Raw genomic sequence first — 23,993 nt, 5'->3', positions numbered from 1 at the left:
CCCAAGAACTGGGGTCATACACATGTGCTGTAGTCCCGAGAACTGGGGTCATACACATGTGCTGTAGACCCCAGTTTAATGAGGTGGCGGGTATCCTACTTTGTGTATAGAAGGCAAGCAGTCTGCCACCCGAGCTACATGCCTAATAGCTTTGCAGGGGACTCTGCTGTCATAGTTAATGCAAAATTGGCGGAGGTGCTCCCCGGGGAACTGGCGGAGGTGCTTCCTGGGGAAGAGAGCTCCACAGCCCTTGCATTTGCCCAGGTTGGACCACATTCAGGTCATATCAATCGGTCCTCATTTACTTGGAAAAACAATTGCATCAAGGAAAAGGAGAGTCGGTGATTTTTACAGCACTGAAATTATAGCCAGTGAATTATTTTATTTGGTTTTATGAGCAATTTGATTTTATTTTTTGAGGTTTCCAGGCTGGCCTTGAACTCCTGAGCCTTCTCCTCTACCTTCCAAGTGCTGAAATCAGAGGCCCATGCTGGGGTGAACTCAGGGCTCTGTGCACGGCAGACACTCTACCCACTGAGCTAAAGCCCCGGCCCATGAACGGCTTTATAGTTCTAGTATGTTTACTTCCTAATTTGTTTATAAAATCTTTCTGATTCTGTTGTAGGGGTCATGGGCGTGCAGCCTTTAATCCCAGCACTCAGGAAGCAGGCAGATCTTTATGGAGACCAGCCAGGTCTATATGACTTCCAGGCCAGGCAGAATTATATTGTGAGACCCTGTCTCAAAAGCAAACTAACAAACAAAAAATCCTATTGTTCATTTTGGTTTAAAAAATATAAGTTTTTTTAAAAATAATTTTGGTTTAAAAGAAATAAAAATCAAACGCCCGACTCTTACTTTACAGTTTTGTTTCTTTGTGAAGGACATACATACATTTGTCTCCGTTATTTTCTTTTTCGGCCAAAAGACCATAGTTTGATGTGTTATATGTGTGCTGGTGAGTTTCCTCCTTTGCACGGCAAGAGTCCACTTTATATCACTTCACTTACTGAGAGGTTGGTCTACAGCCGGCTGTCCTCAGGTAGGGGACAAGGTCAGCCTACAGCCAGCTGTCGTCAGGTAGGGGGAGAGGTCAAGAACACAAACAGTGTGGTAGAAGCAGGAGCTGGGAATGTAGTTCAGTGGTAGGGTACATACCTAGAGCAAAGAAGCCTACGAGTACTAACACACACACACAAACACACACGAGAGAGAGAGAGAGAGAGAGGAGAGAGAGAGAGAGAGAGAGAGGAGAGAGAGAGAGAGAGAGAGACCAGCTTTGTATCAACTTGACACAAGCTGAAGTCATCTAGGGGAAGAGACTCGATTGAGAAGATGCCTCCATAAGATCGGGCTGTTGGCAAAGCTGCCAGGCATTTTCATGATTAGTGATTGATGGGGAGGGTCCAGCCCACTGTGGGTGGCACCATCCCTGCAATCCAGTAAGCAGCAGCCTCCATGGCCTCTGTGTCAGCTCCTGCTTCCAGGTTCCTGTTGTATTTGAGTTCCTGTCCTGATTTCCTTCAGCGATGGCCAGTGATGTGGAAATGCAAACCAAATAAACCCTTTCCTCCCCGGTTCGCTCTTTGGTCACTGTGTTTCATCGCAGCAATAGAAACACCGACCAAGACACACATGGAACAGAGTGTGACGTGCCACGGACTGGACCCAAAAATCCCAGTGCCCACATGGCAGCTCACGACCATGTACAACTCCAGTTTCAGGGATCTGATGCCCTCTTCCCGACTTTTTAAGAATGGTGGCACAGATGTCTAAGCATCGAGCGAAATACTCAAGTACAAGCACCACAAAGACCCGCTGGCAGTTACTGTCGTCTTCTGGGCATGCTCGTAGTTGGCTTCATTCGTTGCTTTTTTCTGTTGCTGTGTTCTTAAAAACCAACAAAACCAGCTTAAGACAGGTTTGTTTTGTGCGTAGTTTTGCAGGTCCAGCCCATTATTCTGGGGAAATCACAGTGGCTGTGCTTGAAGTCGCTGGTTCACTGCGTCTACAGTCAAGGAGAGAGACGGACACGGTTGATCGCTTGTCCTTTCCACACGGTCGAGGACCCCAGACCAGGGGATGGTTCTGCCTACAGTGATGTCCTTCCCCGTCAGTACATTTAGTCAGAATAAGCCCACATAGGCATGCCCAGAGGCCCATCCCCCAGGTTATTTTAGATGCAAGTTGACAATTGAGTTTAACCATTTGGGTCAGTAAAAGTTTTTCCAGTAAATCAACTTTAGGGTTTAGGGTCCCAGCCATCACTTAACGTTGAGCACCCCTCATGCTGGGTGCTGGGACTCAGTCTCGCCATCTAGTAGAGGAAACACGGTATATACACATCTAAACTCTTAGGAACAGGTAGGCAAAACCACTCATGGTGGCTTCAACAAAAGAAGCATGGGACTGACTTTTGCTGCTGAAAGTCCAGGAGGCTTTTCATGGCTGTGGTAAAAACCACTATGACCAAGGCAGCTTGAGAAAGTTTATTTTGACTTACGGTTCCAGAGAGATAAGAATCGGTCCTGGTGAGGAAGGCTGGCGGCAAGCTGAGAGCTCACGTCTCAGCCATAAGCAGAGATCTGGAAGTGGGGGGAGGCTATCAAACCCTCAAAGTCCTCCTTGATGGATTTCCTCCAATGAGGCCACACGTCTTAAACGTCCTCTGACAGTGCCACCAACCAGAGTTCAAATACCCAGTATGATGGGAACATCTCTCATTTAAACAGTCACACTGGGGAGGCTTAAACATGCAAACTCATCTAAGTTAAATTATATTTAATTAGGTTCAGAGGACAGGGTGTGATTGGAACCGTGGTTCCCCTGACTTCTGTGTACACACAGGCAAGCGGCTCTTTGTACCTTATGGCATCATCACTCCTCCTTCCCCTGGGAACCCTATGCCCTCGGAATAGCTGCTATCCAGGGCAAGGTTTTCTCTGTGCTTCTCTCTCTCTCTCTCTCTCTCTCTCTCTCTCTCTCTCTCTCTCTCTCTCTCTCTGTGTGTGTAGGCCAGAGGACCGACAATCTGCAGTACTTCACATCCACCTTGTTTTGGGGAGCAGGGACGGGCCTCTCAGTGCTCTGGGACATATCAGTTAGGCAAAGGGAAACACCTGTCTCTATCGCCTTCAGCACTGAGATTTCAAGTTCTTGCCATCATACCTGGGAACTGAAGTTAGGTACCAGCTGAACTTCCTCTCTAGCCTCTTCTTATGGACTCAAAACGCTTAGCAGGATGGAGGAAGCCGTGCTCCGGGGCCGTCTGTTGTGTAACAAATGCCAGCTAGTCGGCCTGCAAAGATCCATCAGCTCCGCCACAGCCCGCATGTGTTCTGTTCATATTTCCACACTTTAAAGCCTCTCACTGCCCTTCGACCCCAAAGGTGGGTCACCACCCACTTCACACCGAAAAGTGACTCTTCTGCTCTTTTCCTCTTCTCTTTCAGTCTCTGGCTGACCCTGTCCCTGGACTCCTCACCCTTAGGCTTTCTCTCTTTCTCACTATCGTTCGCCATAGTTGGCTTTCTTCACGCAGGTGTCTGGGAATTGCTCTGCTGAGGCAGTGACCCCTCCCTTGTCCCCCAAGGTTGTTGGGAGCATTTGGAGTCCTGGCCTCCAGCTGCTCTTCCCTGCTAGAGATCTTTACTTTCCTTCTGATTTGAGTTACTAAAAGCTGTGTCAAAGTTGTTTACCAGCTCTGCTGCACGAGCACGAGCGCGTGCTGTCTTGGCCTTGAGGATCAGAGGCTGAGGTTTTCACCTGTTGGCCCACCTGACTGTTGGGTATATAAGCCTCCACGGTGCTATTGAACAAAGGGCTTCTTACCAGTGGCTAGAGGTCGGTGCCTCTGTCTCTCTGTCTCTGTCTCTGTGTCTGTGTGTTTCAACCTCCAGCCCCTTGCCCGAAGCTCGGGAACTGTATGGTAGCAGATAGAGCGCAGACAGGCGTGGTGCCCTGCACACGGTCACTGAAAGTCAGACAAGCCTGTTTGTGTTTGCCACGTCGCTCTCTAAAGCCAGTGCCTGTCTACCTCTGCATCTTCTCCCCTTCACGGCACAGAGACCGTCGCTTTGGATTCCAGGAACTGCAGGGCCTTCCGGGACAGACCATTCCCAAAGAAGCACAGTCGTCTATTTCGGGTAAGCTGCCCCTCTCTTCCCACAGCCACAGGGATCCCCTCTAGCGATGACTGGAATTTGGGGCTCTGGGAATCCCTGTGCAGACCTGAACTGAGATAATGATCAAAGAGCCGGTAATTGGACCATGGCTGCTGAAGGATGCACACCTCTTGTCCCTCCCCAGTTCTTCTTACCTAAACCTGAAGCTCTTTTACAAAGAAAAAGCTCAGCCATTTCTTCCTCAGGCCACTCAAGACCTTGTCTTCTTCACAGCCAGACTCTGCCGTATCTCTCCTCACTCCCGCACTGTGGCTCAACCCCTCCCGCTACTTCCCAGGGGCCAGCTCTTGCTGCGATCATTGTAGCAGTTCGTAAATTTCCTAATGTTTTCCCCTTCAGCAAGCGATCCTTCTCCTTGGCTTCCACACTCCCAGCTTTTTCTTTCCTCCTCCTCCTCCTCCTCCTCCTCCTCCTCCTCCCTCTTCAACATAGGCTTGTTTAGCTCACTCTGGCCTCCCACTCACCATATAGGCAAGGATGACTTTGAACTCCTGACTCTGCCTCCCAAGCGCAGAGCTTACAGGCATGCAGCACAGCTCCTGGCTGTCTCAATTTCTCTTAAAGTCCCTAGTTGTACATTTTTTAAAGAAATCATGGTAAAAGTGCCCATCGTGAGATGTGGGAACTTTGTCCTGGGCTCACTGGCATCTTACTTGGTTTCCTTGAAGACCTCTTTCCAGCTGTTAGCTCTTGTGCTAGACACCATCCTCACATGTTTGTGAGCTAACTGACTAGGTCGAGAGCGGCAGCTATCCATTTACCTGAGCGTTCCTTATTTCTCCGCACGGGAGGCTGACCCATAAGACACAGCTTCTTGGCCAGAGGGAAGTGGCAGCAAATCAGGAGACATGACGTGTTGTTCTTGGCCAACCCCCCTGCGACTGTGGTCATTGCCACACTTTAGCTGAGTCCCAGGAGATTTGGGTTCCAGGAATGGATGTGGCATCCAACTGCTGCAATGTCCTGACTCTCTCAACGTTACTCTTTAAAATTAATTTGTTTTTAAGCTGGGCACGATGGCTAAAGATAAGAAGATCACTGGAACTTGCTTACTGCCAGCCGAGCCAAAAAAGAAGCAAGCTCCAAGGCCAGTGAGAGAGTCCGTCTCAAGGGAATAAGCGGTAGAGGGAGGTGCTCGACATCCGGCCTCCTCACCAGCACACTGGTACGTGTGTGTGTGTGTGCGTGCGTGTGTCTGTCCTGCCGCCCTCATCCTCAACCATGACAACAAACCTCGGGTCCATTCGATTGGCTCAACAGGTGTGAGTACTTGCCATCAAAACTGTTTCCAGACTACAGTGGAGGAGGGTTATAACAAAAATCCCACAAGTTGTCCCCTGACCCTCACATGTGAGTCGTGGTCTGTGTGCCCCTAAAATAAATATTTTTTTAAAAAAAGTAAAAAGAAGGGTCTGGAGAGACGGCTCAGCAGCAAAGAGTCCTGGCTGCTCTTTCAGAGAACCCACATGGCAGCTCACGACTCTCTGAGCTCCAGTTTGGGGAATCCAGCAGACACACATATAGGCCAAACACTAACGCATATAAAATAAGAATAAATGTTTAAAATTAAAAAATAAAATGAGGAGGAAGAAAACCTCTGCGCTGCTCAGGGCAGGGCTGGTGGCAGAAGCCACCTCATTTTACTGAGCCTACCTCTACTTTGAGACCATGAGGAGTACATTAACCCTGGTGTCAAGTAGTCATTCAGACCCAAGCCTTTTCCCCCTTTGGTGTCTTCTGTTACCTTCTGTGGTGGTTTGAATATAATTAGCCTCCATAGGTTCATAGGAAGTGGCATTATTAGGAGGCGTGGCCTTGGGGGAAGTGTGTCACTAGGAATGGGCTTTGAGGTTTTAAACGCTCTCAAGCCAGGCCCAGTGTTACTCTCTCTTCCCATGGCCTACAGGTCTGAATGTAGAACCCTAAGCTACTTCTCCAGCACTGTCTGTCTGCAGGTCACATGCTTCCTACCGTGATGAAAGGCTGTCCCAGTTGGATGTCCTCCTTTTTGAGAGCTGCCATAATCGTGTCTCTGCACAGCAATAGAAACCCCAACTAAGACACTCTGCTCCATGAGGGGTTTAGACAAGGTCTCATTCTGCCCAGGCTGCCCTTGAAATTTGATGGAATCATCCCGTTTTACCCTCCTGAGTTCTGAGATTATGTGTTGAACCGTTATTGTTACCATTGTCATTTTTTGGCAGGAGGGGGGAGTTTGAGAAGGAGTTTTTCTCTGGTGTCCTGGCTGGCCTAGAACTCAGGACAGTTCTCCCTATTTGGCCTCCAGAATGCCGTGTCTGCAGGAGTGAGCCCCCAAATGCGGCTTCCCTACCCTTGAAATGCCCCAAGCCTGCTTATCTCCCGTTCACCTCACACCATCTCTGTATTCACGTGTGTTTCTGCTGGTTAATGTAGGTCCACCCCCTCTACCCCCAATGGCCTAAACAAGACTTTGGCTCAGTAAACAGAAGCCTAAGGTGGGGTTCTCTTTACCAGGATCTTCCCTTAATCCACCCCTCGAAGGTCAACCACTTCTAGCAAGGGCATCTGGTTCCTGGTCAGCCTAGCCTGACTCAGCTTGAAGACCCCCTGTTGACTGTCATATAAAATCTTTTCTTTGATTTTCCGATACTTTAGGGCTCTTTCTCTCCTCTCCCCCCATAGCCCTGGTAGTTTGATCCCCAGTAAGCCTTCCTGCCCATGGAGTGGCCCCGTTCAGTGGTTCCACTGTCCCCAGCTTAGCACTAAGAGACCCAGGTCACTAACGCTCTACTGGATTTGCGGGAATAACTAGGAAGGCCTTCCACGAGGCAGCCCACTTTCAGGAACTGGGAAGGCTAGCCCTGGAAGCAGTGATTAGTGTTATTGGTTAATGTCCATGAAAAGTGTTCAGATTTACACTGGAAAACAATCGACCAGTTTGCTCTGTTTTTGCCACTGACAAAGCCGAAGAGGTCTTGAAGCTAGGCAGGACTGAAGCCTGTACCTGGTGTAATGGTGTGTCCTGTCCCTTTAAGAGACAAGCCACGCCCACTCCCTTCCCTGTCTGCCTGAGACCTGGCTGCCTTCATGGCCCAGGACTCACTGCCTGCTGCCTGCCAGGGCTTGGGGACCTGCAGCGAGGTCTCATGGCCTGCTGCCCACTACCGCCACTTGGGTACCTGCAGCATTTTACTTAAACCATTACACCCACCTGGTGTCTGCTGTTTATTTTCTCATGCTGGGGATTGAACCCAGGGCCACACACATGCTCCCAAGTATTCTGTGACGGAACTACACCCCTTCTCACATTTCCAGGTTCTTGTTAAGGTCAGAGCAAGAATTTCAAGGCCACACAGTAAGGACTCAGGAAGACTTTTTGCTTCTGGGCCTTTCAGTTTCAAAGGGTAAGCAAGCCGGCTGTGGTGGTGCACGCCTTTAATCCCAGCACTCACGAGGCAGAGGCAGGCAGATCTCTGAGTTCGAGACCAGCCTGGTCTACAAGAGCTAGTGCCAGGACAGGCTCCAAAGCTACAGAGAAACCCTGTCTCGAAAAACAAACAAAAAGGTGAGCGAGATGTGGGGTGAGGGTGGGTGGGGGTGCACAGAGGAGAGAGATCAGTCACCTGGCCTTGGCCCAGCACTCTGAGTCTTAGAGGCCCTGGAACCAAGATTATTCAAGAGCTAAGTGGAGAAAAAGTAGGGATTCGAGAACGAGATGGAGCTCAGCCCCCTGAGGTTTGCTCCGAGTCCTGTCTTTCCGTGGGTTCTTGACTGCGTGGTGGCAGTGCAGGGATGGCCCAGCCAGTTTTCAAGGTTGATGATGGCGACATCATCATAATGTAGCAGAGGGAAATTAGTGCCATCTCATCCAGCTGTGTTAGTCCCAGAGGTCGTGGAGTGGTCCTGCTTGGTATTACACGATGGCCTGCTGCCGAGGTGTGCCCGCCTCTAGCTGTCATGCGGCCTGTCCTCTTTTACCCTGATGCCCAACTGGCCTACCCCAGTATGGTCATGCCAACATTTACATAGGTTTACGTGTAGAACTATCTGAATTCCAGGCTTGTAAATACAGACCCTACCAGTTGGCCAGTGCGTAGCTCATGTGTATACTCACACATCAGACAGCATCACGTATGATCACCTTTGGTTTGCGGTGCCTTCTCTCCATTTCAGCGGCACAGGTGTCCTCAGGTGCCTGCGCATAATTCATAGTTGAAAGCAATGTTTTGGGTAGGTAGCTTCCTGGTCCATGCCACTGTTAAAACTAGAGAAGGTTGGACTTTGGTCATGAGCCATCCTATCTTCTCCTGGAGCTCCTGGGTCACTAGTTCACAAGAAACGGGGAGGATGGTGTTTCAGGGAGTCCCCAAAGCAGGAACAGAGAGACAGACCCCCCACTATAACCTCACCTGCCCTTGCCCGCAGAGACTGAACCCTCACCGTGACCTTACCCGCCCTTACCAGCAGAGACAAAGTCGGCTAATGAAGGTTAAGCAGAGGAGCCAAGGGAGATGTAATTTCAGCAGAGGTCACAAAGGAGGACAAGAAACAGTTGGACAATAAAGAGAATTGGCATGCATGATACAGAGCTCGGAGTGTAGCTCAGTCCCCTTCCCCACTCCCCCGTGGTCTCTGTCTGTGGGGGATGAAAGGGTGCTAGGGATCGGGTCTAGCAGTTCATGCACGCTAAAATATAGTCATTCTGAATGCCTAGTTCTTCCTGACTATATTTAAAGTTTATTTAACAAGCCATTATTTGTTATTTTGAATCACAAAGTAAAGATGTAAATCTTATGTTTCTAAGATAGTCTAAGATAAAGGGGCTGCTTCCTTCATTTTCTCTGTCTATCTCTCTCTCTAGACAGAATGTGACTAAGGAGCCCTGGCTATCCTAGAACTCAGAGATATATTTTGAAGGGACTGTAGTCAGATTGAACATGGCAGACATGACTCTGGCAAGCCTTGCTCCTTCTCCCCCATTCTCTCTGTCTTGCTAAAAACAAAAACAAAAAAACAAAACATGCTAGCCCCCAAGGTCTGTTCCCTTATTTGGCCACTTCCTCCTCCTGAGGTTGACCACCAAGATCCAACTATCAAAGTATTGAGATCCAGCAATCAAAAGCCCCCTTTGGCTCACCTAACTAACATGTTTAATTAAAACGAAAACACCCCATCCTAACATGGGGTCCCCTTTTCCTTTGTGAAGTGCCATTTGCCTGTGTGCCCCGTCTGTCTCCTCTCTATACAGGAAGTCCTTTGTCCCTCTGGGACAAATGTCCCTTCCCCTCTCCCTTGTTCCCTCCCCTTCTCCCTCACCCTCTATGTCCTGTCCTGTCTCTTATCCCTGACTTCTCTCCCTCTTTGACAAATAACTGTAAGAGCTATCACTGAGCTCTCACAGTTTCTGCCTCCCTTCTGATGGGATTAACGCCTGTGCCGCCACATCTGGCTTTTTTAAAAGACTTATTTTATTTTGTGTGTAATTAGTTTGCCTGCATCTCTGTGTGTACCTCGTGTGTTTCTTGTGTCCGAGGAGGTCAGAAGAAGGCATCAGACCCCTAGGAACTGCAGTTATGAATGGTTGTGAACCACCACGTGGGTTTTAGGAACTGAACCCGGGTCTCCTGCAAGAGCAGCAAGTGCTCTTAACTGCTGAGCCGTATCCCAACCCCCTGCTACTTATTTTTAAAGCTGTGTAGGGCCAGGCATGGTGAAACTCAGCTGGTGGGCCAGTGCGTTTCAGAGACCCTCTTGTTTACATATTCATATCCCTGGGGTTTCAAATTCATATTTCCATATTCCATATCCACCCAGTGTTCAGATTAGTCCATCGCTGATTGAATTCAGGGCAGACACTCAAGGCAGGAGCCCGGAGGCAGGAGCTGATACAGAGGCCACAAAGGAATACAACTTACTAGCTTGCTCCCCATGGCTTGCTCAGTTTGCTTTTCTGTACACCCCAGGACTCCTGCTCAGAGGTATCACTGTCCTCAGTGGGATGCACCTTCCCATAGCAATGATTAATCAAGCAAATGCCCTACACACTTGCCGACAGTCCAATCTGATGGAGGCATGTTCTCAGGTGAGGCTCCCTCTTCCTGTGTAACTCTAACTTCTGTCAACTTGGCAGGACCCTTAGCTGCAAAGGGAGAAGATCTGAGATTTTTGTGACCCTGGATGCACAGAGTAACCTGTCAGGACACACCCTTTAGTAACCTGTCGGTATTAGCATAAAAACAGACAGGTTGAACAATCTAATCAAACTGAAGTCCCAGACATAAATCCACACACCTATGAATACCTGATTTTTGATAAAGAAGCCAGAAATATACATTAAAAAAAGAATCATCTTCAACAAGTGGTGCTGTGCAAATTCAAATATTTCAAATATTCAACTTGGTGTGCCCCATTAGGTTGGGATCCATGGGGGCCTGCTTTTTTGTGAAGGGAAATGGAGGAGAGGGTCTGGGAAAGGGAGCAGGTTGGGGTGTGGGTAGAGGAGGGGAAGGTGGGGAAATTTTGTGGTTGAGATGTAATATCTGAGAGAAGAATAAATAAATCTTTTAAAAGAGGAAAAAGAAAAAAGAAAAACCATTCCGTCTTCCCTTGGACCGCCAGCATCACGGAAAGCCGGCCATGTCTGTCTTCATTTTTTGCAGGTTTTCTTTCCTTTGGCCGAAGGCACAGAGATAAATTATTTCCCTTCATCCTTTTTCCGTCGTTTTAGATTCCCAGAACTGCAGAACTTTCCTGGACAGAGCGGCTCAGGTAATTGTCCTTGTTGGAGAAGCCACACCCTGGAACAGAAGCTGTCTTCAGTGGAACCACCTTAGATAATAAAGACACCTCACACCTCTCCCGGGAGTGTCCTGACACAGCGGTGGGCGGGGCCATACCTTGAGCAGGGCTGCTTAAGCACACACACCCCTTACCTGCTACTACACCTGTGCTGTCCTGCAGTATTTGAAGTCAGACTTCGGGTCTTGTCTCTTTCCTTTGTGGTCACAATGAAAGAGTTTCCTTTGCCTCTCACTTTGCAATGTCTGTTCCATTGAAATATTGGGATGAATGACTAAGCTTAGCTCCCAGAACCCTGGCTTTAGCCCTAATAACTCGGGTTACCTTGAGGTGTGAGCCACTGGGCTGACTGAATTTATTCTATGGGCTTAAAGTCTTGTGTAGGTATGAGGCTGGCTTAGGGGACAAGTAGCGTTGAATGATGCTCTGGTTCTCTTTCTCCCGTCTCTATCTCTCTGGTTTGCCGAGATTGTATCTTACTATGTAGCCCACTCTGGCCTGAAGTGAGAAGCATCCCCCTACCTCAGCCTCCAGGAGTTGGGATTATAGGTAGCTACCACCATGTGTCTAGTGTTTATTTTGTTTGAAATAGTCTTGCTGTGTAGTCCCTGCTGGGCTTGATCTCATGATCCCGTATCTTCTTCCTGCCCTCATTTAATGCCCATGACCAAACGTTTTTTAGTTTTGTTAGTTGGTTTATTTTAAGATGTATTTATTTGTAGGCGTTTTGTCTGCATGAATTACTGTGCACGAGATACGTGAGACGCTTTTGGAGGACAAAAGAGCGCATCAGGCCCTCTGGAGCTGGGATTACAGATGGGGTAGCTGTCGTGTGGGTGCTGGAAACCAACCCTGGGACTCTGCAAGGGCAGCAAGTGCTTTCAACTGCAGCACCAGCTCTCCTGCCTCTCACGATCTAAACACAGAATATTACAGGGCAGGCTCTTCCTGCCTGTCCTATATAACAGGGAGTAAGTGTTGAGAATATTCATGCATTCGCTCCCTTCTGTGGTGCCGGGAGGATGTTCTGTGAGCACTCTCTCACTTAACCACACCCCCAGGCAGGAAGGCTGGTCCCACTGCCTTCTGTGAGTCATTGGAAGGTTAATTCCTGGATCCAGCAACCTCAGGCGCTGCCCCTTAGAGCTGCCTTTTGATCATCCCTTGTGTTTTGCAACTCTCTTCCAACAAAGTCTGACCACAGTTAAGAAAGAGAGCCCAGAAAAGATTCCCCTGGAGACACATGTGCACCCTAGGTGAAAGGATTGATGGCCCTGGGAAGACCCAAACCCTTTGAAAGCTGATGCATAAGATTATATAGCACAGAAGGACCATGGGACAGGACCCTTAGTATAACATTCTATAGTTAAAGATGCCAGTCATCTGCACCAGTCAAGAAAAGGGCCGTCTCTTCAGGGAACCTCCCCCCCCCCCGTTCTCTTTTCTTTTTTTAAATTTTATTCTAAAAACAATCTTTTCCATCTTGCATACCGTTCTCAGTTCCCGCTCCCTCCCCTCCTCCCGCTCCCTCCCCTCCTCCCCAGCCCACCCCTCAACCACTCCTCAGGGTAAGGCACATTGCCTTGAGGAAGGACCAAAGCCCTCCCTACCACATCTAGCCTGAGCAAGGCATCCATCCAAAGAGAATGGGTTCTAACAAGCCAGTACAAGCAGTAGGGATAAATCCTGATGCCACTGCCAGTGACCCCACAGTCTGCCCCAGCCACACAGCTGTCACTCACATTCTGAGGGTCTAGTTTGGTTCTATGCTGGTTCCTTCCCTGTCTGGCTGGAGTTGTGAGCTCCCTGAGTGCCCCCATCATGGTCTTGACCTCTTTGCTCATATTCTCACTCCTTCCACTCTTCAACTGGACTTTGGGAGCTCAGTCCAGTGCTCCGCTGTGGGTCTCTGCCAAAGTTTCCATCAGTTGTTAGATGAAGGGTCTATGGTGACATTTAAGGTAGTCATCAGTCTGACTACAGGGCAAGGCCAGTTCAGGAACCTTCTCCACTATTGCTTAGGGTCTTAGCTGGGGTCATCCTTGGATTCCTGGGAATTTCTCTTTTGCCAGGTTTCTTGCGAGCCCCATAATGGCTCATTTCTCTTTTGTAGTTAAAACTCATGAGATCCCAAAACAAGAGGGTGCTTGAGCCATGTGCTTGCTTGACCCACTTCTCTGTGGAGCACACCTTGCTGTGTGTTGACTTGCAGTAACTACATTTTTAACACTACTTTCCTGTGTCTTTCTCAGTTCTCTGTGACACAATGTTAGACCCTAAGTTAACTTGTAAGCCCCATCTGCCCAAGGACCAGGTTACTTCCAGGGATTCTGGGAATTGTAGTTCTTGACAAATAACAACAGTGCCTCATGGGAAAGCACAGTGGCCTATGGGTTTTGTCTATATAAGCCCACCAACACATGTCTGGGGCCATTCACCTGGAAACTTTCCGGGTGGATTGTCCTGACCAAATTCCACATCTTGGTCAGCATTTAATATTTTAATAAAAGCTTGTTTTTATTTGGTCAAAATGGTGGAGCTGGTTTTTCTCTGGTGAATTTTAGGATTAACAGCAAAGACATGGACTTGGTATCATCAAGAAGGACTCAAGACCCCCTCTGGTGACACTTTCAGCTCCTGTGATATTTAGTTAATAATTAATTCCATCGCGAGTAGGAATTTCACTTTATAAATTCCAACACATTTTAAAAATACTGTTTATTCAAAGCCATGTGGGCATCTGTGTGTCTTTCCTGTGCTTGCGACCTAAAGCCTGGTATCCTTGCTCAGGCTGTTTCTCAACAGATTAGGTTCCCGAACCACAAACACTGGAATTAGGTCAAGGCTAGACGTCTGGCCTACCTCAACTTAGAGGTCGCCACTCTTCAGCTCCTGCCAGACAGATGGGCAAAGTTACTGTTATTTAGTTTGCTTTTCTCTGAGTATTGGCACAACCATACATTCATGTTCTATGAATGGGGTCTTCTTTTGATCCTGTAATTTGTTTGAAAAAACCTTTTAGGGCTGCAGAGGTGGCTCAGTGATTACGTTTGCTGGTCTCCCAGGTCTTGACTGGGTAAATGGTAACTGCCTGCAATGCCAGTCTACGGGACCCAACACTCTCTCCTGTCATCAGTGAGACCCACACACGACGTCCACTCACATACATACATCGACACACACACGCAAAAAAACTAATAAATCTTAAAAACCCCTCCTTTTGTAAATAGGGGCACTTAATTATCTTTTTCCCTTGTGTGCACTCCATACAAATGTTCTCTTTCAACTACTACATGTGTTTTGACTGTCTGCAGGCTAGCAAAGAGCCCTTCCCATGCTCCTGAGCTCATCATAGTCCAGCATTCAATTTGGTGAATGGCAGATTACAGCTCCGTTAATGGCAGAGTGGGGCACTTCTGACACCTGCCACAGGCTGCCTTCTCATATCTACAATATCCTTTTTCTCTATATTTTCCCCTCCCGTGCGTAAACTAAGGGGCAAACAAAAGTGGTGGCAGGTGTGAGCCACCATGCCTAGCTCCAGGGATCCTCAAACTCCAAATACCCTCATTAAACACCCGAGAAACTGTTCTTTTTCCTCCTAATTCTATGTTCTTGTGTGTGCACACGCCGCAGTATGCATGCGGAGGGAGAGGACAGCTGTGGGGTCAGTTCTCTCCTTCCACCCCTGAGGCGGAACCTCTCATTGGTCCGTGTGTTTCCCAGAGGCTTCCTGTTCCTGTCTTCCGTGTCGTGGTGGCTGTGCTGGGATTAAAGATGTGAGCCCCTGCAATTGGACTTTTAACGTGGGTTCTGGGGATCTAAACAGAGACCATCAGGCTTTTGAAGAAAGTGGTTTTACTCAGTGAGTCATCTCACTGTGTTGCATGGGGCCACTTGTTGGTTTCCGGCTGCCTGGCTAACTTAGCCCCGAAATAACCACACAGAAACTGTATTCATAAAATCACTGCTTGGCCCATTAGCTCTAGCTTCTTATTGGCTAACTGTTACATTAATTTAACCCATTTCTATTAATCTGTGTATCGCCATATGGCAATGGCTTACTGGCAAAGATTCGGCATGTCTTACTCTGTCGGCAGCTCCATGATGACTTCTGACTCTGCCCTTCTTTCTCCCAGTGTTCAGTTCTGTTTTCCCTGCCTCCCTAAGTTCTGCCCTATCAACAGGCCAAGGAAGTTTCTTTATTCATTAACCAAGAAAAGCAGCACACAGACAAAAGGACCTCCCACACCATTACTGTTTTCTTTTCAAATAGTTGACATTGCAAGGTGAAGTTTTAGGTGTTAGTATTTTAAGACAGGGGAGCCTCTTTTTTGGGGGGGGGTCTTTCAAGACAGGGTTTCTCTGTAGCTTTGGAGCCTGTCCTGGAGCTAGCTCTTGTAGACCAGGCTGGCCTCGAACTCGCAGAGATCTTCCTGCCTCTGCCTCCTGAGTGCTGGGATTAAAGGCGTGCGCCACCTCCGCCTAGCCAGGGGAGCCTCTTTCACTCTTCTCTGTCTTAGTTGGGGTTTCTATTGCTGTAAAGAGACACCATGACCATGGCAACTTTTATAAAGAAAAACATTTAATTGAGGGGGCTCGCTTACAGTTTCAGAGGTTCAGTCCATTATCAGCATGACAGGGAACATGGCAGTGTATAGGCAGACCTGCTGGAGTGGAGTCCTGCATCTTGACTCAGAGACAACAGGAAGTTGACTGACTGCCACACTGAGGAAGCTTGAGTGAAAGAGACCTCACAGCCCACCCCCCACAGTGACACACTTCCTCCAGCAAGAGCACATCTCTTAATAGCGCCACTCCCTTTGGGGGCCGTTTTTCTTTCAAACCACAGCTACAGTCTGGTTAGGAACACTGTTATGTGATATGAATATAATGTTGTATCTAATCCTTATGATATTTAAAAATTTGTGTGTGTGTGTGTGTGTGAGAGAGAGAGAGAGAGAGAGAGAGAGAGAGAGAGAGAGAGAGAGAGAGACAGAGAGAGAGAGAGTTTTACTTTTATATATGTATATGCACCATGTTCATGCCTGGTGCCTATACAGACCAGAAGGCAGCATGGGATCCCCTAGAACTAGAATTGCAGACAGTTGTGAGTCACCATGTGGGTAATGGGAACCAAACCTGGGGTTCTTTACAGGAACAAAGTGCTCTTAACCACTGAGCAATCTCTCCAGCACCAGTATCAAATTTTTTAAATAAATAAGGTCTAAAGAGAAATGCTTCTTTTCTTTCATTACCTCTATTCGTGGGCTTTCTTCATTGACTTTCCTCTAGGAGATGGGGGACTTCAATTACCATAAAGTCAGAGCAGAAACAAAACCACAGGGGTGTCTTTCCGTGCTTCCAACAAGCCCCAGCATGTGGCTGGTGACACACTGAGGCAGAATGAAAATGACTTGAGTCGAGGCTACTGGCCAGGCTGTAACCCCATTCCTCCTGAGATGGAGGTGGGAGAGACTGTCAGCCTTGGATACTCACCAAGCTCAAGGCTAGCCTGGGCCGGAGGAGACCTTGCCTTACTACACAAAGAAGTTACTGAATTCATCTTGGTATAGAAGGCAGCAAAAGAGGGTGGAAAAGTCAAAGCGGCAGGGTTAGATGAAAGATAAGAAGAAAAATGAAATGGCATGGGGGTAAGCCCTGGGCGCAAGAGGGGTTGGGGAGATGCTCACAGGCAGGCTGCATTCCCGGGTACCTGCCCTAGGGCCTGAAACAGAAATAAACTGTCCATAGCCCTCTGCACAATTGTGCCTCCACCCTTCCCATGTGGGAGTGACATTATCGCAGGACAGCCTGGAATCTGTATGTGTGTGTGTGCGCGCGTATGTATGTAAACAACAGATACTAAAATATAGAATCAAATTTCGAAGTAATGATATAATATACATAAATATATGATCTGTGTAATATATATATATATATATATATACATATCACTGTTTAAGAATGTTAGATATACCAGGTGGAGGTGCATGCCTTTAATCCCAGCATTTGGGAGGCAGATGCAGGCAGATCTCTGTGAGTTTGAGGCCAGCCTAGTCTACAGAGCGAGTTCCAGGACAGGCCCCAAAGCTACAGAGAAACCGTGTCTCAAACAAGAAAAAAAACCAAAGTTACATCCTCTGTTCTGATTAGAAAAAAATAAAATGAATGCAGAAAGAGTCTACCATAACCATGTGATATAATCTTCCTCCTTCGCATATACGATTTTATGTATTAAATCTACAAAACATCCCCAGAATGGCTATGGAACCAAGGATGTCAAAGAGCAAAATGGATAAAACTGCAGTTTCAGTTTCTGTTACAGCAGTATGGTAGGCACTCTCTAGGAAACAGAACAGCAGGCTGGCGAGGGGGCTCAGTGGATTAAGGAACTTGCCTCTGGTCCCTATGATTTAGGTTTAATCCCCATGTCCCGCATGGCAGATGGAGAGAAATGACCTCTGCAAGTTGTCTTCTGACTTCCACAGAATTGAGGTGTACACACACACACACACACACACACACACACACACACACACACACGTATACACACGGATAAATAAAATACATGTAATAACAAAGCAAGTCAGACAATGGTGGCCCACACCTTTAATCCCAGCACTTAGGAGGCAGAGGCAGGTGGATCTCTGTGTTTGAGGCCTAACCTGGCTACAGAGTAGGTTCCAGAACAGCCAAGGCTATACAGAGAAACCCTATCTTGAGATAAACCAAAACAAAACAACAAAAACAAAGCAAAATGTAAAACTTTTTTTTTTTTTTTTTTGGTTTTTTGAGACAGGGTTTCTCTGTGGCTTTGGAGCCTGTCCTGGAACTCGCTTTGTAGACCAGGCTGGTCTCGAACTCATAGAGATCCACCTGCCTCTGCCTCCCGAGTGCTGGGATTAAAGGCGTGCGCCACCATCGCCCGGCAGCAAAATGTAAAACTTATAAACCAAGAATGATAGTACATGCCTTAAAATCCCAGCACCTGGGAGGTGGAAAAAGGAGGGACAGATGTGTGGAGTCACCCTCTGCTATATGGCAATAAAACCAGTCTGAGTTACAAACCACCCTAGAGAGAGAGAGAGAGAAATGCCAAGATCATCACACAGAGAAAAAGAGAAATATGCGAAGACCGTCCTCCCACAAGCATTAGATATCAGAAATCCGACTGCAGTTCATAGGTGCCCAGGCCCCAGTAAACGATGCAACCAGTGCTAAATGCTCGAAATGTTTGTTGACTCATTAGATGACCAACTCTTGGGTGTAATTGTACAATTTTACATTTTAAAAAGTGGTAATTATGGGTAAGTATGATAGGAAAAACACCATGCACTCAAGTTTCTCTTACTCACAGCTGACAATGAGTCCCTTAAAATCAGATAAGCACAAGGTTTGAGTGGCGAGTCAGGGAAGCTTTGGTTTAGAGACATGGCGTCATGTGGCACAGGTTGTCCTCAGACTTGCTGTGCAGCCCAGGATCCTTCCTCCTCTCTCTGTCCAGTGCTGGAATCTCCAATGTGCACAGCCAGCTCCAGCCAGTAGTTGGAACATTTCATAAGGCACAATAAGAGCTTGAAACACTTTTATTTTCTTCCTGGTCTGCCATTCTTCAAGTCCCCCAGTCTGATTTCTCAGCCAGCTGGGATGGCACGGCTAGTTGGTAGCATGATGTCTATTGAACCATCCCCCTTTCCTCAGGGTCGATATAGCCCTCCGAGCATGTGCCAGGCGATAGAAGGCCCCCCTTCCTCTGGGCAGAGACATCCCACACCAATCCAACAACGCACTTTGCTCCATCAGCCAGGCAGATCTGCACACCGCAGAAGTGCACAGCCAGGTGCCCTGCTTCCAGTGCCAGGGAGACTCATCTTTCAGAGCACAATGCTGGGCATCCGGCCATGTCCTAGCAGTAAGAGGAAGAATGGGGCAGTCTACCTTTGGCAGCTGGGGAAGAAGGCCGTGTAAACAGATCACAGCGGAGGCGGCTGAAGTGACCAGAAACACGCACAATGTTAGGGCCTGGCTCTGGCCCAGGAAAACCCAGAAAGGAAGAAACATAAATAGGTAAAGGATGAACAGGAGTGGGGTGAGAAAGCTTTGGTGACCAGGACAAACCCAAGGCTCTTCAGGTAGGTACCAGCAGCCTCACAGAGGCAGACTGTAGCCTGAGCCTAGGTCTTGGGTCACATGGTTTCTGTTGAAACTGCCTGGCTATGGTTTTCCTTCCTCCCTCCGTCCCTCCGTCCCTCTGTCCCTCCCTCCGTGTCCCCCTTCCTTCCCTTTGACATGATTCAGATAAACCCTTCAGCGAAGTTTATAAACAACAGAGGGTTGGACAGTGTTCATTTGTCAGGACCGTCCTCTGTGTAGCTCCCTTGGGAACTGACAGTGCCCCCGGGTGGTTGGTCAGAGGCTGGGGTTCAGATCATTACTTAAAGGTCTACTTGAAGACACAATGCACAGGATGTTCCAGGAAGAGAGAACAGCAGAATACCACAACATTTTGTTGGCCAGATGTAACATCCTTGGTGAAAAACAGGTGTAACCTCTGGTTATGAAACAGCACTGAAGATCAGCTGAAGTAGGATTTTGAAACTGCCAGACTGCTTATTGCTCAAGAAATAGCAGTTGTTTTGTTCCAGAAGCCGTTTCGGGAGCACAGATTCCATTTCCAATTCCCACGATCCTTTCTCTGTCTTGGTGCAGTGCTGCCTGCCAGGAAAATCCAGAGGGCGCGCGTGTGTGTGTAGAATAGTCACCCAAGCCACCCCCACTCAGAAAAAAACAACTTGTGAGTGTGCTTTGGCAGGAAGTCGGGGCACTTCTGAGTCATTAAGGGAGGACAGGTATATATAGGCATCAATCAAAGTGATCGTATGGGGGGTGGGCACGAGAGAATGGTCTCCACAGTGTTTTTACTACATATTATATGTGTGTGTGAGAGAGAGAGCAGAGGGTGCACACATGCCACAGTGTCCATGTGGAGATCAGAGGACCCTACGGGAAGTTTGTTTTCTTCCTCTCCAGTGGCTGCCAGGAGTAGATTTCAGGCTGTCTGTCCTGGCAGCCCCACCTCTGGTCTGCGGGCCCACCTCCCCAGCCCACGACAGCAATCTTCACTTCTTCCTCTTTAGTAGGCGTTCTGATATTTGCTGTTCCGAAACTACTGTGCCTTCTGAACACGCTCGTGGAGCGAGGGGCCGACTGAAAGCTTCAGTGGGTGCTTTTCTGCTTAGTCACTACGTCAGCAACAGCAGGAGCCTCACCGGCTGAGTTTTTCCTCAGTCGCTCCAAACTGGCAGCTGCAGACGACACACTCCAAGGCCAGGTTCTCTTTGCTAACTCCTTGAACCAAAGGTGATGTGAGTTAGCAGAAACACCTGTGGGGCCTCAGTCTGTAGGGATCCAGTGAAGCGGACAACAGTGAATTCCCCTGTCAGGCCCTTGATCCTCCAGGGCCACAAGTGTCACTCTGACAGACAAAACTGAGGAGGAACAAAAACCCAGCCCACCTTCGTACCCAGGAATCACTTGCCAGAGAACAAGAGGCAAAGTCAAGAACACTGTGTAAACACCAAGAAAGAACATTCCTCCAAAGTAGGAAGGCGTGTTGGAACAGGGCAGGTTAAAGACTAAAGATCCAGCCAGGGCAGTGGCGGAGAGGCCAGGGATGTGTCCAGTTCTATTTCGTGGTCCTGTTATGGGCAATCCCTTCTTATAACTACTTATAAACAGAGGTTTCTCTGTCCCACCCTGGCTGCTTCTAAATGATCACTCAGAGGCTTAATATTAATTGCAAAATTCTTGGCCAAATATCTTAGGCTCGTTACTAATTAGTTCTTACATTTAAATTAACCGATTTCTATTAATCTATGTATCGCCACGTTGCCGTGGCTTCTACCGGTCTGCTGGCATCTTGTTTCTAGGGCAGCTGGCTTGCACGTGCTTCCCGACTCCGCCCTTCTCCTCTCTGTATTTGTTTGGCTTTCCCACCTGGCTTTATTCTGCCTTGCTATAGGCTAAAGCAGCTTTTACTATCAACCAATGAGAGTAACACATATTCACAGTGTACAGAAGGATATCCCACAGTAAACGGTGTCCAGAAAGTGTGCACCAAAGTGGCCTCAAGCACCCCTTAAGCTCCACGTTTCTGCCATCTCAGTCCAGGCCACAATGATCTCTTACTCCAACAACCCTGTCCCCAGTTTCTGGCTCATTCATATTCAGAGGGGATCCCCTCCACTTCTGAGCTCTTTGAGGATTTCTCTGTTTATTTTATTTGTGTGTGTGTGTTTATGTGCATGTGTGTGTACGTACGTGTGTGTGTGTGTGTGTGTGTGTGTGTGTGTGTGTGTGTGTGTGTACTCCCTTGAAGGTTGGAAGAGAGAGTTACCTTCCCTGGAGTTCCGGATGGTTGTGGGCCGACCTGTGGCTGCTGGAAACCAAACCCAGATCCTCTGCAAGAGCAACGAGTAAGTGCTCTTAGCCTCTGAGCCATCTCTCCAATGCTGCCCTTCCCAGTCCTTGACATCAATATATTTAAACCTCCCACCCCCCGATTTTTGAGAGCACAGGATTTACTTTGTATGAGATTTGAAAATGTCAGCTATATTAAAGACTCACAGCTTTGGCTCACAATTACGAGGTGATAATCGCGGATCTGGGCAAGGATTCAACTATAAACTATGACAGAGACATAGGGAGTTTGGTTCTGTGTCGGGCTCTCGATAGGGAACTTCGCACAGGACTTGTGAGTCATGAGCAACAGAGCGTCCTTGTCACATGTGTGCTGTATTTGTTTTACATGTTTGCTCCTGACACGGGCTCCTAAAGCCTTTCAAGCGTCACAGGTTGTAGGAATATCTTTTGTTCTATTGAGGAGACTCTCACTGGCTTTGGGGGTAGCTTCTGTTTAGGGACTGCTCAGAGGAGGCTCGGTTAGAAGATTTGAACGTTCAGTTTCACCCTAACTCCAGCAGCTGTAATTGCGTTAATAATCAGGCATGCCTGCATGTGGAAGCCCCCATAAAATCCTCTGCTAGGAAGATCTTCCTCCAGAAATCGCCTAGGTTTGCGGACATGTGAAGGGGCTGGGAGAACAATGTGCCGAAAAATTGCATGGAAACTCCATGGCCTCCCCACAAATCTCACCTAATGTAACGCTTCACCTGCGTGTTCATCTGTGTCCTGTACCGTGTCCATCACCTGTGTTCATATGTGTCCTTTACTGTGTCCCGTGTCAGGGAACCTTCGATTTATAGCCATGCTAAACAAAGCATAGGTCGCCTGGGGATCCACTTCTTGTTATGTCTGTCATGGCGTCAGTCTTGAGAGACTAAGCCCTTTAATCTGTGGAATGTGCAGTTGTTTATGTTAAATCATTTCATATGAAGGACTCTCAGCTGGAGTTAGATGTATTGTGTGAATATAGGAAAATGCAATTGTGTTCTCTTTTAATAATGGGGATTAAATAATTAAAGCTTTACATATGCCAATGAAATTAACTATGATGTTAAATGTTTATAAAGTTAAACATTTTGTTTATTTTTATTTAAGTCTTGGTATTTTAAAAAGTTGTGTTAGGTATGAATTGATCATAATTTAACACAAATACATTTTAAAATGACTGCAAAAACTGATCTTTGGTGGGAAGGCATGGCTGCAGGAGCATGCAGTGGTGTCATGGTGGGAAGGCATGGCTGCAGGAGCATGCAGTGGTGACATCATGGTGGGAAGGCATGGCTGCAGGAACATGCATTGGTGACATCATGGTGGGAAGGCATGGCTGCAGGAGCATGCTGCAGGAGCATGCAGTCATGACCTCTCACATGTCATGGACCAGGAAACAGAATGTGTAGGCCCAACTAGAAGTGGCTACAAACTCTGGACTTTATTAAGCTACTTCTCTGGCTTCTATTTAAGAATTCCAGAATTTCCCTGTGGGGGACATTTCCTATTCAAACCGACTCAGGGGATGTTGTGCAGGACTTTCATGACCTTGAATTGCTCACACCCAAACTCCTGCTGCCTGAGACTTAATCTTGTTCAACTCGCTGCTTTACTTTTCTATCCTGTTTGAGTAGATTACCTATATCCTTTTTTTTCTTTTTCTTTCTGTACTGGGTGGTTTTATGTGTGGAGCCTCAGCTGAGGAAATGTTTCCATGAGATCTGTCTAGAAGGCATTTTCTCATTTGGTGATCAATGGGGTGAAGAGCTCAGCCCATGGTGGGTGCTGCCATCCCTGGGCTGGTGGTTCTAGGTTCTATAAGGAAGCAGACCTAGAAAGCCATGGGAAGCAAGCCAGTAATCAGCTCCCCTCCATGGCCTCTGCATCCACTTCTGTCTTTGGGATCTTGCCCTATGTCCTGACTAGCAATAATAAAGTGTAAGCCAAATAAACCTTTTCCTCTTCAACTGACTTTTTGATTGCAGCAATAAAAACTCTAGGACTCTTTTCTTCCCTCCCTCCCTCCCTCCCTCCCCCCTCTCATGGGTGTTTTTTTTAGAGACAGGGTTTCTCTATGTAGTCCTGGCTGTCCTAGAACTTGCTCTGTAGACCAGGCTGGCCTCGAACTCAGAAATTCACCTGTCTCTGCCTCATGAATGCTGGGATTAAAGGTGTGCGCCACCATGCCTTTATAGTGGCAACCTATATTCTTATCAATACAATAGCAGTCACTATGTTTTATAATTACTTGTGGTCATTTTTATTTGCTTAAAATTTTACTTTATTCTTGTTAGTCCTGGCCTTAACAGATGACAAATTTCTATGTCTGGGCACACAGCAGCTGAAGGTGATTAAAAGGACACTTGGGAGGCAGGGGCAGCCACAGACATCTGTGAATTTGAGCTCAGCCTGGCCTACATAGTGAGGTCCAGAGCTGCATGGTGAGACTGTCTCAGTGGAGGAGAAAGGGGATGGAGGGAACACAGAGCCTGTACAATTCTGGCAGCCTAGCCTCTATAGTGTGCGTACATCCTAGCCTCTAACGTGTGCACATCCCAGCCTCTAACGTGTGCG

The 23,993-nt window shown here is 47.7% G+C and overlaps 1 protein-coding gene across 2 annotated transcripts in view; it reads left to right on the top strand.

Annotated features, from left to right (window-relative positions):
• The window catches only part of Ndufaf6 (NADH:ubiquinone oxidoreductase complex assembly factor 6), a 139,420-nt gene that overhangs the window by 76,617 nt on the left and 38,810 nt on the right, over positions 1-23,993 (top strand). Inside the window, exon 1 of one of the 2 annotated variants that reach the window (XM_026786687.1) lies at positions 18,597-19,099. The exons of the other annotated variant lie outside the window; for it this stretch is intronic. The gene's annotated coding sequence lies outside the window, so the exon portion shown is untranslated. Of the gene's footprint in view, positions 1-18,596; positions 19,100-23,993 lie in introns of those variants that run through there. 2 annotated transcript variants of the gene reach the window in all.

This window comes from Microtus ochrogaster, linkage group LG5, assembly GCF_000317375.1.
Source record: "Microtus ochrogaster isolate Prairie Vole_2 linkage group LG5, MicOch1.0, whole genome shotgun sequence".
NCBI lineage: Eukaryota > Metazoa > Chordata > Mammalia > Rodentia > Cricetidae > Microtus > Microtus ochrogaster.
This window is presented reverse-complemented; position numbering and strand designations above follow the sequence as displayed.